Source organism: Equus asinus, unplaced genomic scaffold, assembly GCF_041296235.1.
Source record: "Equus asinus isolate D_3611 breed Donkey unplaced genomic scaffold, EquAss-T2T_v2 contig_360, whole genome shotgun sequence".
In the NCBI taxonomy this organism is placed as follows: Eukaryota; Metazoa; Chordata; class Mammalia; order Perissodactyla; family Equidae; genus Equus; species Equus asinus.
In genome coordinates, this window is record NW_027225028.1 from 17501 (window position 1) to 33434 (window position 15934).

Genomic DNA, 15934 nt, shown 5'->3' on the forward strand with positions numbered 1-15934 from the left:
CCCGGACCGGGGCGCGCGGGTCGACCAGATGTCCGCGGCGCTCGGGGCCGGGCCTCGGGGCTCTGGGTGCCCTGGGTGTTCTGGGTGCGCTCCCGGCCCTCTGTCGGCTCCGAAGGCCCCGCGGACTCGTAGCCACGGGGTCCGGCGGCGCGCGGGTCGACCAGATGTCCGCGCCGAGCGCCGCGGGACCGCAGGGCGCTCGGCCTTCTCGGAGGCTCGAGGGCTCCGGCGACCCGGCGGACGAGCAGCGGCGAGGCCGCTGGGGCCGCCGCCCTGCCGGGTCGACCGGCGACCCGGCCCCCGGGTCTCGGGTCTCGGGGGGGTGGGCGGGTCGACCAGATGTCCGCACCGAGCGCCCCGCGGGGCCGCGGGGCCGCGGGGCGCTCGGCCTTCTCGGAGCCCCGAGGGCTCCCTGGAGGCCGCCGGGGCCGCCGCCCTGCCGGGTCGACCAGCTGTCCGGCCCGGACTTGGTCCCCGGAGTGGGGCGCGCGGGTCGACCAGATGTCCGCGGCGCCCGGGGCCGGGTCCCGGGTCTCTGGGTGCTCTGGGTGCGCTCCCGGCCCTCTGTCGGCTCCGAAGGCCCCGCGGACTCGTAGCCACGGGGTCCGGCGGCGCGCGGGTCGACCAGATGTCCGCGACGAGCGCCGCGGGGACGCGGGGCGCTCGGCCTTCTCGGAGCCCCGAGGGCTCCCTGGAGGCTGCGGACGAGCAGCCGCGAGGCCCCCGGGGCAGCCGCCCTGCCGGGTCGACCAGCTGTCCGGCCCGGACTCGGTCCCCGGACCGGGGCGCGCGGGTCGACCAGATGTCCGCGGCGCTCGGGGCCGGGCCCCGGGGCTCTGGGTGCTCTGGGTGCGCTCCCGGCCCTCTGTCGGCTCCGAAGGCCCCGCGGACTGGTAGCCACGGGGTCCGGCGGCGCGCGGGTCGACCAGATGTCCGCGCCGAGCGCCGCGGGGACGCGGGGCTCTCGGCGGCCTGGGTGGGCTCCCCGGCCTCCGTCGGCTCCAGAGACCCCGCGGACTCGTGGGTGCGGCTCCCAGGTGGCCGACGCCCTGCCGGGTCGACCAGCTGTCCGGCCCGGACTTGGTCCCCGGACCGGGGCGCGCGGGTCGACCAGATGTCCGCGGCGCTCGGGGCCGGGTCCCGCTGCTCTGGGTGCTCTGGGTGCTCTGGGTGCGCTCCCGGCCCTCTGTCGGCTCCGAAGGCCCCGCGGACTCGTAGCCACGGGGTCCGGCGGCGCGCGGGTCGACCAGATGTCCGCGCCGAGCGCCGCGGGACTGCAGGGCGCTCGGCCTTCTCGGAGGCTCGAGGGCTCCGGCGACCCGGCGGACGAGCAGCGGCGAGGCCGCCGTGGCCGCCGCCCTGCCGGGTCGACCGGCGACCCGACCCCCGTGTCTCGGGGGGGGGGGGGGGGGGAGCGGGTCGACCAGATGTCCGCACCGAGCGCCGCGGGGCCGTGGGGCCGCGGGGCGCTCGGCCTTCTCGGAGCCCCGAGGGCTCCCTGGAGGCTGCGGACGAGCAGCCGCGAGGCCCCCGGGGCAGCCGCCCTGCCGGGTCGACCGGCGGCCCGGCCCGGACTCGGGCCCCGGGTCCCGTGGCGCGCGGGTCGACCAGATGTCCGCGCCGAGCGCCACATGGCTGCGGGTCGCTCCGGCTTCTCGCAGTCCCGAGGGTTCCGCGGGCACGTAGCTGCGAGACCCGGGCGGCTGCCCTCCGCCCGGCTCACGGGGCGCTCGTGTCCATCAGCTGGTCGTGCGGAAATCCCGTGGTTGGCCTCCCTCCCTCCCTCCCTCCCTCCCTCCCTCCCTCCCTCGTCCAGCCGCCACGTTTTCGGGGTTCGTGCGACTGGGATGAAATAGACCTTCCAAACGTCAATCGGAGATCATCCATCATACCTCTCGAGTCCCCAAAAGCCAAGAAACACGCCAACCAAAACGCTTTTATTATGCCAACGGTTCCCGTTTTCATTCCTATCGTTTAGGGAGGTTTGGTGGCAGCAGCGGCCGAAAGCAAAAGGAAACCCGAGGAAAGCGGCTCCATCCACCAGGGCTGTGTCTCATCGGTGCCGACGCAGGAGGGACGGGCTTCGTTCGTTCGTTCGCTGCGGCCCAAATTCCCGGGCCGCCCGAGGACCGCTCGCACCGGCCCGAGGGAGGGAGCCCCGGCAGGCAGGATGCCTCCGGGGAAATGGACAAGTCGACCGCGCGACCCACAACCCGCCCGACTGGGGGCGAGAAGGAGCATGGAGGAGGACTCCGTCCCCTAGTCGGCAGACGGCCCCGGGACAGGGACGTTCGCCAAAACCTCCCCAAGGCCGCTTTCCGTGACCGAGTCGGCCTCCCCGCCTGTACTCGTCCCGGCCCGAGAAACGAGACGCGGGGTGGATCGGGACCAGGCCACGCACCAGGCCGGCCGGCGCGGCATCCTCCCTCCCCCGACCTGACCTGACCTGGACGAACGCCTCCCCATCGCCCGCCCCCGCGAGGCTGATCCGTCCGGCCTGTGAGGAGGCCGCTTGTCGGGCGCCACCTGCTGCCCGGCATCCTCTTATATAGTGTTCGAGGAGGTCGACCAGGTGGCCCGGCCTGGATTGGGGGGGGGGGCGCGGGGTGCGGTGTCCCGGGCGGCGGGGGACGGGGGGGTAGGAGTGGAGAGGGAAAGGTGGGCGTGGAGAATGCCGGGGTCGGGGGTCGGCGCGGGGCGGGGCGGGAGTTGGGGATAGGGGAGGGGCGGGAGGCCGTCTGGACATGGAGGGTCGGAAGAGCGGTGGTGACAATGATTTTCATTATCATTTAGAAAGAAGAACGTGGACTTCTTTAGAGGAGTCCTTTGAATAGCTTCTCCATTTAGTTAACATACATCCAAATGGAGGTCGGGAAACTTGGGTCCTGTTAACATATGGATGGAAGTGGAAAGAACTATCGCGATGACCGTCCTTGTGTTTCTTTTATTTTTTCTTTCTTCCTGCTCCCCAAAGCCGCCCCCCCCACCCCCGCCCCGCCCCGCCCCGCCCCGTCCCGTCCCGTCCCGTCCATAGTTGTAGGTTCCAGTGGTAGGTCTTTCGCGTTTCTGCTATGTGGGACGCCGCCTCGGCGTGGCTTGAAGGGCGATGCTGGGTCTGGGGCTGCGCCCAGGATCCGAACCGGTGAAAACCTGGGCCGTCGAAGCCGGGGGCCGGGGTGGGGGGCGCATACTTGACCGCTCGTCCACGGGCTCGGCCCCTGGCCCCTTGTTTTCTAGGGAGAGAGACAGAGAGACCCGATCCATTTTCCCTTGGCCTCTAAAGCGTGCGTGTGGTCGAAAGGCGACAGAGAGAGGGGTTCTGGTCCAGAAAGCCCCGACTGCGCTGCCGCGGGGATCGGTCGGTTCCGCCCGAACCGTCCGAGTCGGAAAGGAACGGACAGCTTTCCTCCTTTGGGCCCCTGACTTGGGGCCGACAGGGGAAGAGGAACAGGCCTCTCTCCCTCACACCCTGGTCCCTTCCTCCAGGACGCCCTCCTTCTAGTCAGCCCGCCTCTGGCTTTTCCACACGCCGACGACCGCTCGTCGGCATGGACCCACCTTCCTTGGGGGACACCACCACACGACTCTCCCACTCGTCTGCCTGCCTTTCGTTGGCGTCGCTGCCAAAGGCGAGGGGTAGGGGTGGCGGTGGCAGGGACGGCAGGGGCCCAGCGGCTCTCTGGCGGGTGAAGAAGTCTTGCTGGTTCTCCTAGGTCGGTGATCTTTCTCGATCTCCACACACATTCTTCGTTTGGGGAGCCAAGAGACGCCCTCTGAGGAATCCCTATGGCCAGGGTCGATCACTTACTCGCTCACTGCCTCGGCCTCGGCCTCGGCCTCTGTCCGTCTTGTCTCTCTCCCTCCCTCCCTCCCTCCCTCCCTCCCTCGTCGGTCTCTGTGTGTGGACGTCTAGGTGGAGGCGAGGCAGGGAGGCCACCCACCCACCCACCCACCCACCCACCTACCTCGTGGTTTACCACACGCTCTACACGGAGGTAGAATTCCCATCCCACCGAATCCATCCTTTCCACGGGACACAAGCCAGTGGCCTTCGGGAGTCTCTCTCCCCAAGGTGGCGCATCCGTCATGGCTATCTATTTCCAGAAGGTTTCCGTTTCCATCCCCTCCCCCCGAAAGAAAAAACGGCCCCACTCCCGGATCTGCCCCACCACGATCACCACCACCCCTGCTGCCGCCGCCGCCGCCGCCATCTGCTGTCGCCCTCTAGGGTTGGACCGTTCTAGCTCTCTCCTCTGTGTGGAATCGCAACGTAGGTCGCCTTGGATGTCTGGCACCTCTCACTTAGCAGAAGGTTTTGGAGGCTAAGGCTGGGCCACGCTTTGGCCCGGGTCAGTGTTCCGTTCCTCCGGACGGCTTCCTCGTTTTCCACGAGAAGGAGCCGTGAAGACGGAAAGGAAGGGCGGATGGATGGCTTTTCCCGTGCTACCGAGTCCCTCTCCCCTTTTCCCCAAAGCGTGAGGGGCGGTCGAGAGGATCGTCTCTGATGACAAAAGTCAGAGGCACCCCGGGTCAGACACCGTGCGAGGCGTTGGTGTGTTCTCGAGAGGAGAACACGTCCCCGTCAACGTTTCCTGTCGTTCTCGTTCCGAAAGGATTCACGCGCCACCCCGTCTCCCTCAAGGTCTTAGGGCTGTCGTGCTCCGCAGCCGTCACGTGTCGTGGATCCTGGGCACCACCACGCCACCCCGCCCCCCCCCCCGCCATAGCTGTCGATCGCTATGTGGCACGCCTACGTTTGCCCAAAAGAGCAGTCCGATGGACAGCGTGGTGCTTTTCCCAGCAGGCAGGCAGGTGAGAGTCACCCCTCTAGAAGGTTTCCAAGCCCCGTTCCATTCTCAGAGGCAGCTCCTTTGGCCATCAAGGAGGCAGGCGATGGGGGTGGGGGTGGGGATGGGGATGGGGCAGGGGCCTCTGTCCCTCTGTCGCGGTAGAAATGATTGGGAAAGGAGGGACGATGGGCGTAGGTCGACCATCCTGGGCGGTGGTGCTTTGGGAGCTTTTTCTAGAAGAAGGAGCGAACGGCGTTCCCTGGGAAGGGAGGAAACCAGAGGAGGTCCCCCTCAGACCGACCTGGCACGAGAAGGACACACACTCTCTCTCTCTCTCTCTCTCTCTCTCTCTCTCTCCCTTTTCTTCCTGACTTGAAATCAGGAGACAAAACTCCCCTGCCAAAGGGGCCCTCCCAAAACGGGGAGTGAGGAAGACCTCCTTCTCTTCACGGCTGAAGTTCTCCCTGCCTTTCCTGGACGGGAAGGATAGCACCTACGCCCGCTGCCGTCGGTGACTTTTAGTCCCCCTGGAGAGGAAGAAATTCTTTCCCGTGGCCGAACCCTGGCGGTTCGTTCGTGCTGCAGAGGACGTGACCCTCTCTGACACACCCAGGAACCTCCTCGCTCCGGGTCGAGGAGAGGGAGTTCTGTTCTGTGGTTTAGAATGGTGCTTAAAAAGGGATGTCGCTTACAAAGGGTCCTCGTCCCCCTTCCTAAACCTAAACGGACGGCTCGGCTCGGAGGCGTGAGATACGTTTCGCATCCTCCTCGTCGTCTTCACTCAAAGTTTTATTGGAGTTTGGAAGATTTTATTTTTTGTCTTTCCTTTTTCTCCCCAAAGCCCCCCGGTACGTAGTTGTGTGTTCTTCGCGGTGGGTCCTTCTAGCGGTGGTATGTGGGACGCCGCCTCAGCGTGGTTTGATGAGCAGTGCCGTGTCCGCGCCCGGGATCCGAACGAACCGATGAAACACTGGGCTGCCTGCAGCGGAGCGCGCGAACTTAACCACTCGGCCACGGGGCCAGCCCCTTACTGGATTTTCAAAACAACTCCGGGGGCCGGCCCGGTGGCGCGGCGGTGAAGTTCGCACGTTCTGCTCCGCCGGCCCCGGGTTCGCCGGTCCGGATCCCGGGCGCAGGACCCGGCACCGCTTGGCGAGCCACGCTGTGGCAGGCGTCCCACCTGGAAAGTAGAGGGGGATGGGCACGGATGTCAGCTCAGGGCCAGTCTTCCTCGGCCGACAGAGGAGGATTGGTGGCAGATGTTCGCTCAGGGCTCATCTTCCTCAAAAATAAAATAATAAATCGATTCGATAAAATGTCAAATAACACAACCGCGGGATCACGCTTAGAGTCACCCTTGGCCCGATGATGCCACTCCCCACCCCCCCCACCCCCCTGCCCCCCACCATTTGGAGGTGCCGTCAGTGGGATTCGTTCCTGTTTGTCCATCTTTCTTCCTCTTTTTTTTTTTTTTTTTTTAAAGACTGGCACCCGAGCTCATTGCCAATCTTTTCTTTTCTTTTTATTCCTCCTCCTTCTTCTTCTTCTCCCCAGAGCACCCCAGTACCTAGTTCTATATTCTCTTTGAGGGTCCCTCTGGTTCTGCCGTGTGGGACGCCACCTCAGCGTGGTTTGATGAGCGGTGCCGTGTCCGAGCCCAGGATCCGAACCTTCCAAGCCCCGGGCCGCTGAAGCGGAGCGTGCAAACTCAACCGCTCGGCCACGGGGTCAGCCCCTCCCTTCCTTCCTTCCTTCCTTCCTTCCTTCCTTCCTTCCTTCCTTCCTTCCTTCCTAAGGAGGAGGAGGCAGGCACTGTGTGAAGTCGCCAGTGAGTCTGTGGAAAGAGACGGAGGATTTCCCATGGGAAGCCGGGGCGGGGGACACGGACCGATGTCGTGCGAACTTGAAGGTGAAAGATCAAAAAACCCACACACGCCTAGAGCGGCGGGTTGCCCGTTAGGAGTTTGCTTGCCGGGCCCATAACGCAGGGCTCATCGATGAGCCAAACCGTCCGTGATCCTCAAGCAGTCTAGTAGGGTTAGAGAAAGGAGGGGGGCACTCTTTCTGCCCCAGATGAGGCGAGTTTCTCAGACAGCCACCCTGCCCCAACATCTTCCCTCCCTGCCTCCCGGCCCTTGGTGGACTGCGGCCTAAGGGTGGGGGAATTGAAGAAAGCCGTTCAATGGAAAAAAGCCCGAGGCCATGGGAGAGAGCTTCCTGCACTTGAATGAAGCCCTGACGCCAGGCCCATCGGAATGAATGGGCCTGACCTCCCCTCCCCCCTCCCCCCTCCCCCCTCCCAGGCTGGCGACTCGGCAGTGGAAGGCTAGGGGTTTCTTCCGAAATGGTGAACCGGCCCCCTTGTCCACAGGAAAACCACACACGGGTACAGCCTAGGCCGGATCTCAGGGTACAGCCTAGGCCGGATCTCAGGCCAAGTCGTCAGGGTGGCAAGATGATGGCGGATGAGAGGAAACTTGTTCTGGGACCGCACCGCCCCCCCCCATCGCCTCTCTGGCTGAGAAGAGGGCTGGGGAGCGGTGAGGGTCAGGGGGAGAGTGGGGGCGGGGCCGGGACAGGGACCACCGGGCAGTAGGACGGGAGTAGCCCTGAGGCCTGCCTGCCTGCTTCCTTCCCTGCCGGCGCAGGGCTGAGAGAGGCACGGGGCACGCTGGCTCCTGCCCCTTCACTCATTCGGGAAGCCTCCTGTTGTTGCTCCTGAGGTGCCGGCTGCGGTGACAGACAGAGCAAAACTCCTCTCTCTGTCTATTTCTTCAAAGGCCCGAGTCTGAGCTACGACAGATTCCCCTGTGGCTCAACCCGCAACCTCCCATCCTGCCAGACCAGACCCCTTGTCTAAAAACCTCCACTGGAGGAGCTCTTCCACCTGACTCGGAAAGGAAACACCAGCCCCGCCTCAGCCTCACACCCACCACCACCACCACCACCCGCCCCCCCCCCCGCCCCACTCTCCTCCGGACCCAGATACCTAACAGAGGGAACAAAAATCCAAAAATCCTGCTGCTCTCCTTCTACCACCTCCACTTCAGAAGAGTCAGTCTCCCCCGAACACCTCAGACTCTGTGACTTCCCGCGGCCTCCCTTTCCCCGTCCCCATTCTCTCCCCGGACGGGCCCCATCTTACACTTGAACGACAGCTCCACCGCTCGGGGCAGCTGGACACGATGTCCCAAAGTGGCCCGGACGGTAGCCTGGTCGATTCCAAAGGACCCACGCACGCAGTCGGCCATAAACGTGGTGTGGAGATCGTGGACGTTTGCGGGCCTCTGATGAAATCGCTGCTCCGGGGACCCCGGCGTCTAGGACCCGTCTTCTCCGTGTTCTTCACACCGTTGCTCCTGGGCCGGTTATTCTCTTCCCTCTCACTGACCTTAACGTTTTGTCTCTGCCATTGAATTTTGACTGTGCGAATGTGACTTGCCGCTGTAGGGCTGCGTGGATCTCTCAGGCATCCTGCTGTGCCGTGCGGGGGGGGGGGGGGGGAATCCTTGGTGGGTGGGTCGATAGACGTCCCTTTGGTTGTGCCCTGGAGGGGAGAGACAGAGGGGACGACTCAATCCACCACGAACGCTGATGTCGCTCCGATAAACCTGTAGCGGTGATTCTAGTTTATGGCCCGTGTCCTGAAAATAACTTCCCGAAGGGCCAGCCCGGCGGCACAGCGGTTAAGTTCGCACGTTCCGTTTTGTCAGCCAGGGGTTCGCAGGTTCGGATCCAGGGTGCGGACGTGGCGCCGCTTGGCGAGCCACGCTGTGGTCAGCGTCCCGCCTATCAAGGGGAGGGGGATGGGCACGGATGTTAGCTCGGGATCACTCTCCCGGGGCAAAAAGAGGAGAATTGGCAGCAGGTGTCAGCTCGGGGCTCGTCTTCCTCGAAAAATAAATTAATTAAATTAATAAAAACAACTTCCCAAACCTCTCTGATAACTTGAAGCTTTGAAGTTTTGCGAGGTGAAATCAGGTGATAAAAAAGTCCACGGACAGGGGCGGCCCCGTGGCCGAGTGGTTAAGTTCACAAGCTCCCCTTCGGCGGCCCAGGGTTTTGCCGGTTCAGATCCCGGGCACGGCACGGACACGGCACCGCTCGTCGGGCCGTGTGGAGGCGGCGTCCCACATGCCACAACTGGAAGGGCCCTCAACTAAGATAGACAACTATGTCATGGGGGGGATTGGGGGAGAAAAATCGGGAGGGGGGGAAAAAAAAACAAAAACGGAAGATTGGCAACAGGCGTTAGCTCTGTGAGGGCCGATCTTCCTCACCCAAAAACTAAAGTGAGATGAAATCAAATAAAGCGAAGGAAAAGCTAAACCTATGAAATCCCATGTTTCTAAAAGTGGCCAAGTGTTTAGACATTGGCCAAGCGACGGAATGCTCATGGGAAGGACAGTTCCTAATTGCTGGCTTCTTAGTTTTCACCAAAATTAAGGTTCGTGAGGGTTAAAAAATCTACTTAACAAATGCGATGAAAGCCACTAGGCCGGCCCGGTGGCGCGCTGGTTAAGTGTGCCTGTTCCGCTTCGCCGGCCCGGGGTTCGCCAGTTCGGATCCCGGGGGTGCACGTGGCACCGCTGGGCGAGCCACGTGGTGGTAGGCGTCCCACATATGAAATAGAGGAAGATGGGCACGGAGGTGAGCTCAGGGCCAGCCTTCCTCGGCAAAAAGAGGAGGATTGGCAGCAGTTAGCTCAGGGCTCATCGTCCTCAAAACAAAACAAAACAAAACAAAAAGCCACTAAAAGTGAATATGGGAAACATCTTTGTGTTCAAGGAAAGTGAGATGGCTGCCTTCAGGCAAGAGGGCCTAAAAAGTAAAGATCGTTTTGTCTGTGAAAAGGTGATCAAAGTTTCACGGGGAAAATAATCTGAGAAAAAGGCCTGTTCGTGGTCAAGTGGCCTAAAATTGGAACGAGTGGACAGATAGAAATGGCGAGCGATAGGATCTATGGGAGTCTATGAGGAAGCCATTGGGTGTCGGCCTAATTCGGCCTGACAGTGTTTTTCGAAAAGGGCCTGACGTGGCCGTCGAGCACGCATCGCATCGTAGATCCGCTTTACACATTTCCTACGGCAAGAACCAATGCCCTTAAGGGAAAGGAGCAGCTTCCCCGTGCTCGGGCCTTTCCTTAAGGAGAGGCATCTTTCCTTAGGCTAGGAGCGGATGGTTGCGCTCACCTTTGACCATCCGGCTCCCCTGTGACCACCCAGGCCCAGACAACAGACCTGCCACCCAGCAGTGTCTGTCGATCGCTGTGCCGACAGAGCAGTCTCGCGACTATCATCCAAGGGACCTTTCGATCCTATGTGAAACGTCCTCTCTGGGGGTCTAGAAGCACTCTGTACACCCCACTTCCCGGGCACCCTCTCTTCCTTCGGGAAGAAAGGCCCCGGGCCACAGTCCTCACATTTTAGCTCAGAATAAACGCACCCCGATTTTCACGGATAGATTGGTTCCGGATTATTTCCGTCGACAGAATGGAATCAAGTCAATGAGTTTCAAGATCGGAGGGAAGCTGATGCAAAATCAGAATTTGTTTTTCTCACTCCCGAAAGGATACTTTTCTCTAACTTCTAGTCTCCTCCTGATAAAGACATTGGAAAATGTTTCTCTTGACCTCTGAGGGAATCGACACCAAAGACAGAGATCCTCCATTTTGTCAGAATGATTTCCTAGGCCTCCAATGGAGGAGGCCTCCCTCGGACGGGAGCTCAGCTTTTGTTTTGCAACAGTTTTCCTCTCTCTGCTTGCCTTTAACATCTCCTTTCCCGTTCTTCTTTTTTGGAAGGGAAATACGTGCACCGCTGGGGAAAAAAAAAAAAAAAAGAATTTTCTAAATGACCAAAGAAGATCTACGACTGTTGTTATTTTGGTTTCACGGAGCAGTTCCACGTCCACATTTACTCCATTTTAAACACCCACACACACTCACAGCACGGCGCTGTGAGGATGTCCTGGGGAACTCGATTTGTGGAGGGAATGGCTGTGAGGTCTCTGCCCCCCAACCCCCACCATTTGGGTGCTTCTGCTTGTTGATGAGGACGGGAAGCCCTGCTGAAATCCATATTCTTATCACCACACGTGCATCTGCACCCATGCTCCCCCCCGTGTGTCGTCTTTGGGCTTTGCTGTGGCCCCGTGCGGAGGGAGACCTGTTTTGTGTTGTAAACTTTTCCGCGGCCAAGCGGCTCGGTCCTTTCCTCTACGACTTGTGGGCTCTGTCTGTCCGTCTGCCTTAGAGAGACCCTCTGGGCCGGAAGTGACAGGCTGCACACAATTCCTGACAGACTGCGGACAATTCCTCCGTCGTCACGGTCCTTCTCTGATGACGTGCATGGTTTCGGTTTGACAGCGACCCCCACCCCCCACCCCGCCGTGATTTTCTAAGTCCTCCCGGGAGCCCGGGAAGTGCTCGGGCCGCTCCGGGAAGCGGGGGCCGGCAGCCCCGGCCTGCCCCGTGGCATCTCCGGGGACTTTTCCACCTCTGTCCGCGTCAGCCAGCCGGCAGCCCCGCGCCCGGCCCGGCCCAGAAGTCACGTGGGGAGTCTGTCCCCTTCCTGGCAAGCCCACCCACCCCACCCCCCTCCCCGCCGATTTTCCAACACCTCCTTCTGCGCCCAGGGTTGCCCTGTGCTGCCTGGGAGCTCCGAGGTGGACACCCTGGGGCCTCACGTGGTGACCTCCCGGCCGCCCCAAGCGGGCCCAGAGAGAAAGAGAGAGAGAGAGAGACAGAGAGAGACAGAGACAGAGACAGAGACAGAGAGAGACAGAGACAGAGACAGAGACAGAGACAGAGAGAGACCTGACCCGGCGGTGGGCTCAGGCTGTGCACTCTCGCTGGCTGGTGACCCGGTTCCCTCCCGCTGACCCCTCCGCGCCGGTCGTTGGGCGCCATCTGGCGGCCGCTTTTACAGAGTGGCCCTCCTCCGGAGCCCCGGCGACATGAGCAAGGGATGGGACTCGCAGGACGTCTGTGTGGTTTCCAGTGTGGGGCTGTGTGGAACAGAGCTGCTAAGAACATTCATGCCCCGGATTCTGTGTGAATGAACAGGAACGTGGCCGCAGCCCCCACCCCGCCCCCCGCCCCAGCCCCCGGGAGTGGTGGGAGTGGTGCCCTCCAGACCACCCTCGGGTTGGATGCCTCCCTCCCTGGAAGGACTCACGGGACTCCACAAAAGCTGACTTCCTGGAGGTCCAGCGGAGACCCCCAAGGCCCAAGGCCCCCCCCCCCACCCACCCACCACAGATCACTGTGGAAGCCTTAACGACCCAAGGCTCCAGCTACATACAGACGCTCTTAGGAGGCAAGATACACCAAAGGCTTATGTAGGTTGCCACTTTCGGTGGTTGTTTCCGCGGCGTGTCAGTTTTGGAACCCGCCACGCCCTTTTTCACAGAGGCCATACCGTTTCCCTTCACCACCAGTGAGGCGTGAGTGACTGACTTGGCTTCTCCGCGACCTGACTAGCAGTTTGATCCTGTTCCGGTATTTGGAAGAAGGCAGTCTCACGCATGTGTCCCCACAATGTCTCCCTCTAATTTTCTCACTTGCTTTTCCAGGGAACAGCTCACATCTTTTCATGCGCTTATCGGTCATCCATGCGTACCTCCTCCACCCCAGGTGAAAGTGCCTGCTCTGTCTATTGGTCTTCCATTCTTTTTGTATTTTTCAGTGTTGATTTCCCCCGGGTCTCCACTCCATTGTGGGTTTTGTTTTTTGTTTTTTGTTTTTTGTTTTTTTTTTTTGCTTAAAGATTGTCACCTGAGCTAGGCACTGTTGCGCTGCTTCCTCAGTTTCAGAGGGTACCTTTTTCAGGGTTGCTTTTTGACCGGGTCTCCTCGCCATTGTATTTTTTTATTTTTTTTTTTTTGCTTAAAGATTGCCACCTGAGCTAGCCTCTGTTGCCCATCTTCTTCGGTTTCAGAGGGTAGATTTCTCAGTGTTGCTTTTTCGCCAGCTCTCCACGCCCTTGCGTCTTTTTTTTTCCGGCTTGAAGGCTGCAACCTGAGCTAGCTTCTTTTGCCCATGTTCCTCAGTTTCAGAGGGTGGATTTCTCCGTGTTGCTTTTTCCCCAGGTCTCCACACCCTTGTGTGTTTCTTTGGCTTAACGATTGCCACCTGAGGTAGCCTCTGTTGCCCATCTTCGTCCGTTTCAGAGGGTGGATTTCTCAGTGTTGCCTTTTCGCCAGCTCCCCACGCCCTTGTGTGTTTCTTTTGCTTAAAGATTGTCACCTGAGCTAGGCACTGTTGCCCTGCTTCCTCAGTTTCAGAGGGTACCTTTTTCAGGGTTGCTTTTTCACCGGGTCTCCTCGCCATTGTATTTTTTTATCTTATTTTTTTTGCTTAAAGATTGCCACCTGAGCTAGCCTCTGTTGCGCTTCTTTCTCAGTTCTAGAGGGTAGATTTCTCCGTGTTGCTTTTTCCCCAGGTCTCCACGCACTTCCTTTTATTTTTCCTTAAAAATTGCCACCTGAGCTAGCCTCTGTTGTCCATCTTCGTCGGTTTCAGAGGGTAGATTTCTCACTGTTGCTTTTTTGCCAGGTCTGCACGCCCATGTGTTTTTTTTCTGCTTAAAGGTTGCAACCTGAGCTAGCTTCTTTTGCCCATGTTCGTCAGTTTCAGAGGGTGGATTTCTCCGTGTTGCTTTTTCCCCAGGTCTCCACACCCTTGTGTGTTTCTTTGGCTTAACGATTGCCACCTGAGGTAGCCTCTGTTGCCCATCTTCCTCAGTTTCAGAGGGTGGATTTCTGAATGTTGCTTTTTCCCCAGGTCTCCACGCCCTTGTGTGTTTCTTTTGCTTAACGATTGCCACCTGAAGCCAGCCTCTCTTGCCCATCTTCCTCAGTTTCAGAGGGTAGATATTTCAGGGTTGCTTTTTCCCCAGGTCTCCACGCCTTTGGGTTTTGTTTTTGCTTAACGATTGCCACCTGAGCTAGCCTCTGTTGCCCATCTTCGTCCGTTTCAGAGGGTGGATTTCTCAGTGTTGCCTTTTCCCCAGGTCTCCACGCCCTTGTGTGTTTCTTTTGCTTAACGATTGCCACCTGAGCTAGCCTCTCTTGCCCATGTTCCTCAGTTTCAGAGGGTAGATATTTCAGGGTTGCTTTGTCCCCAGGGCTCCACGCCTTTGTGCTTTGTTTTTGCTTAAGGATTGCCACCTGAGGTAGCCTCTCTTGCCCATCTTCCTCAGTTTCAGAGGGTGGATTTCTCCGTGTTGCTTTTTCCCCAGGTCTCCACGCCCTTGTGTGTTTCTTTTGCTTAAAGATTGCCACCTGAGCTAGCCTCTGTTGCCCATCTTCGTCCGTTTCAGAGGGTGGATTTCTCAGTGTTGCCTTTTCGCCAGCTCCCCACGCCCTTGTGTGTTTCTTTTGCTTAAAGATTGTCACCTGAGCTAGGCACTGTTGCCCTGCTTCCTCAGTTTCAGAGGGTACCTTTTTCAGGGTTGCTTTTTCACCGGGTCTCCTCGCCATTGTATTTTTTTATCTTATTTTTTTTGCTTAAAGATTGCCACCTGAGCTAGCCTCTGTTGCGCTTCTTTCTCAGTTCTAGAGGGTAGATTTCTCCGTGTTGCTTTTTCCCCAGGTCTCCACGCACTTCCTTTTATTTTTCCTTAAAAATTGCCACCTGAGCTAGCCTCTGTTGTCCATCTTCGTCGGTTTCAGAGGGTAGATTTCTCACTGTTGCTTTTTTGCCAGGTCTGCACGCCCATGTGTTTTTTTTCTGCTTAAAGGTTGCAACCTGAGCTAGCTTCTTTTGCCCATGTCCCTCAGTTTCAGAGGGTGGATTTCTCCGTGTTGCTTTTTCCCCAGGCCTCCACGCCCTTGTGTGTTTCTTTTGCTTAAAGATTGCCACCTGAAGCCAGCCTCTCTTGCCCATCTTCCTCAGTTTCAGAGGGTAGATATTTCAGGGTTGCTTTTTCCCAGGTCTCCACGCCTTTGTGTTTTGTTTTTGCTTAACGATTGCCACCTGAGCTAGCCTCTCTTGCCCATGTTCCTCAGTTTCAGAGGGTAGATATTTCAGGGTTGCTTTGTCCCCAGGGCTCCACGCCTTTGTGCTTTGTTTTTGCTTAAGGATTGCCACCTGAGGTAGCCTCTCTTGCCCATCTTCCTCAGTTTCAGAGGGTGGATTTCTCCGTGTTGCTTTTTCCCCAGGTCTCCACGCCCTTGTGTGTTTCTTTTGCTTAACGATTGCCACCTGAGCTAGCCTCTGTTGCCCATCTTCGTCCGTTTCAGAGGGTGGATTTCTCAGTGTTGCCTTTTCGCCAGCTCCCCACGCCCTTGTGTGTTTCTTTTGCTTAAAGATTGTCACCTGAGCTAGGCACTGTTGCCCTGCTTCCTCAGTTTCAGAGGGTACCTTTTTCAGGGTTGCTTTTTCACCGGGTCTCCTCGCCATTGTATTTTTTTATTTTATTTTTTTTGCTTAAAGATTGCCACCTGAGCTAGCCTCTGTTGCGCTTCTTTCTCAGTTCTAGAGGGTAGATTTCTCCGTGTTGCTTTTTCCCCAGGTCTCCACGCACTTCCTTTTATTTTTCCTTAAAAATTGCCACCTGAGCTAGCCTCTGTTGTCCATCTTCGTCGGTTTCAGAGGGTAGATTTCTCACTGTGGCTTTTTTGCCAGGTCTGCACGCCCTTGTGTTTTTTTCTGCTTAAAGGTTGCAACCTGAGCTAGCTTCTTTTGCCCATGTCCCTCAGTTTCAGAGGGTGGATTTCTCCGTGTTGCTTTTTCCCAGGCCTCCACGCCCTTGTGTGTTTCTTTTGCTTAAAGATTGCCACCTGAAGCCAGCCTCTCTTGCCCATCTTCCTCAGTTTCAGAGGGTAGATATTTCAGGTTGCTTTTTCCCCAGGTCTCCACGCCTTTGTGTTTGTTTTTGCTTAACGATTGCCACCTGAGCTAGCCTCTCTTGCCCATGTTCCTCAGTTTCAGAGGGTAGATATTTCAGGGTTGCTTTGTCCCCAGGCTCCACGCCTTTGTGCTTTGTTTTTGCTTAAGGATTGCCACCTGAGGTAGCCTCTCTTGCCCATCTTCCTCAGTTTCAGAGGGTGGATTTCTCCGTGTTGCTTTTTCCCCATGTCTCCACGCCCTTCTGTGTTTCTTTTGCTTAAAGATTGCCACCTGAGCTAGCCTCTGTTGC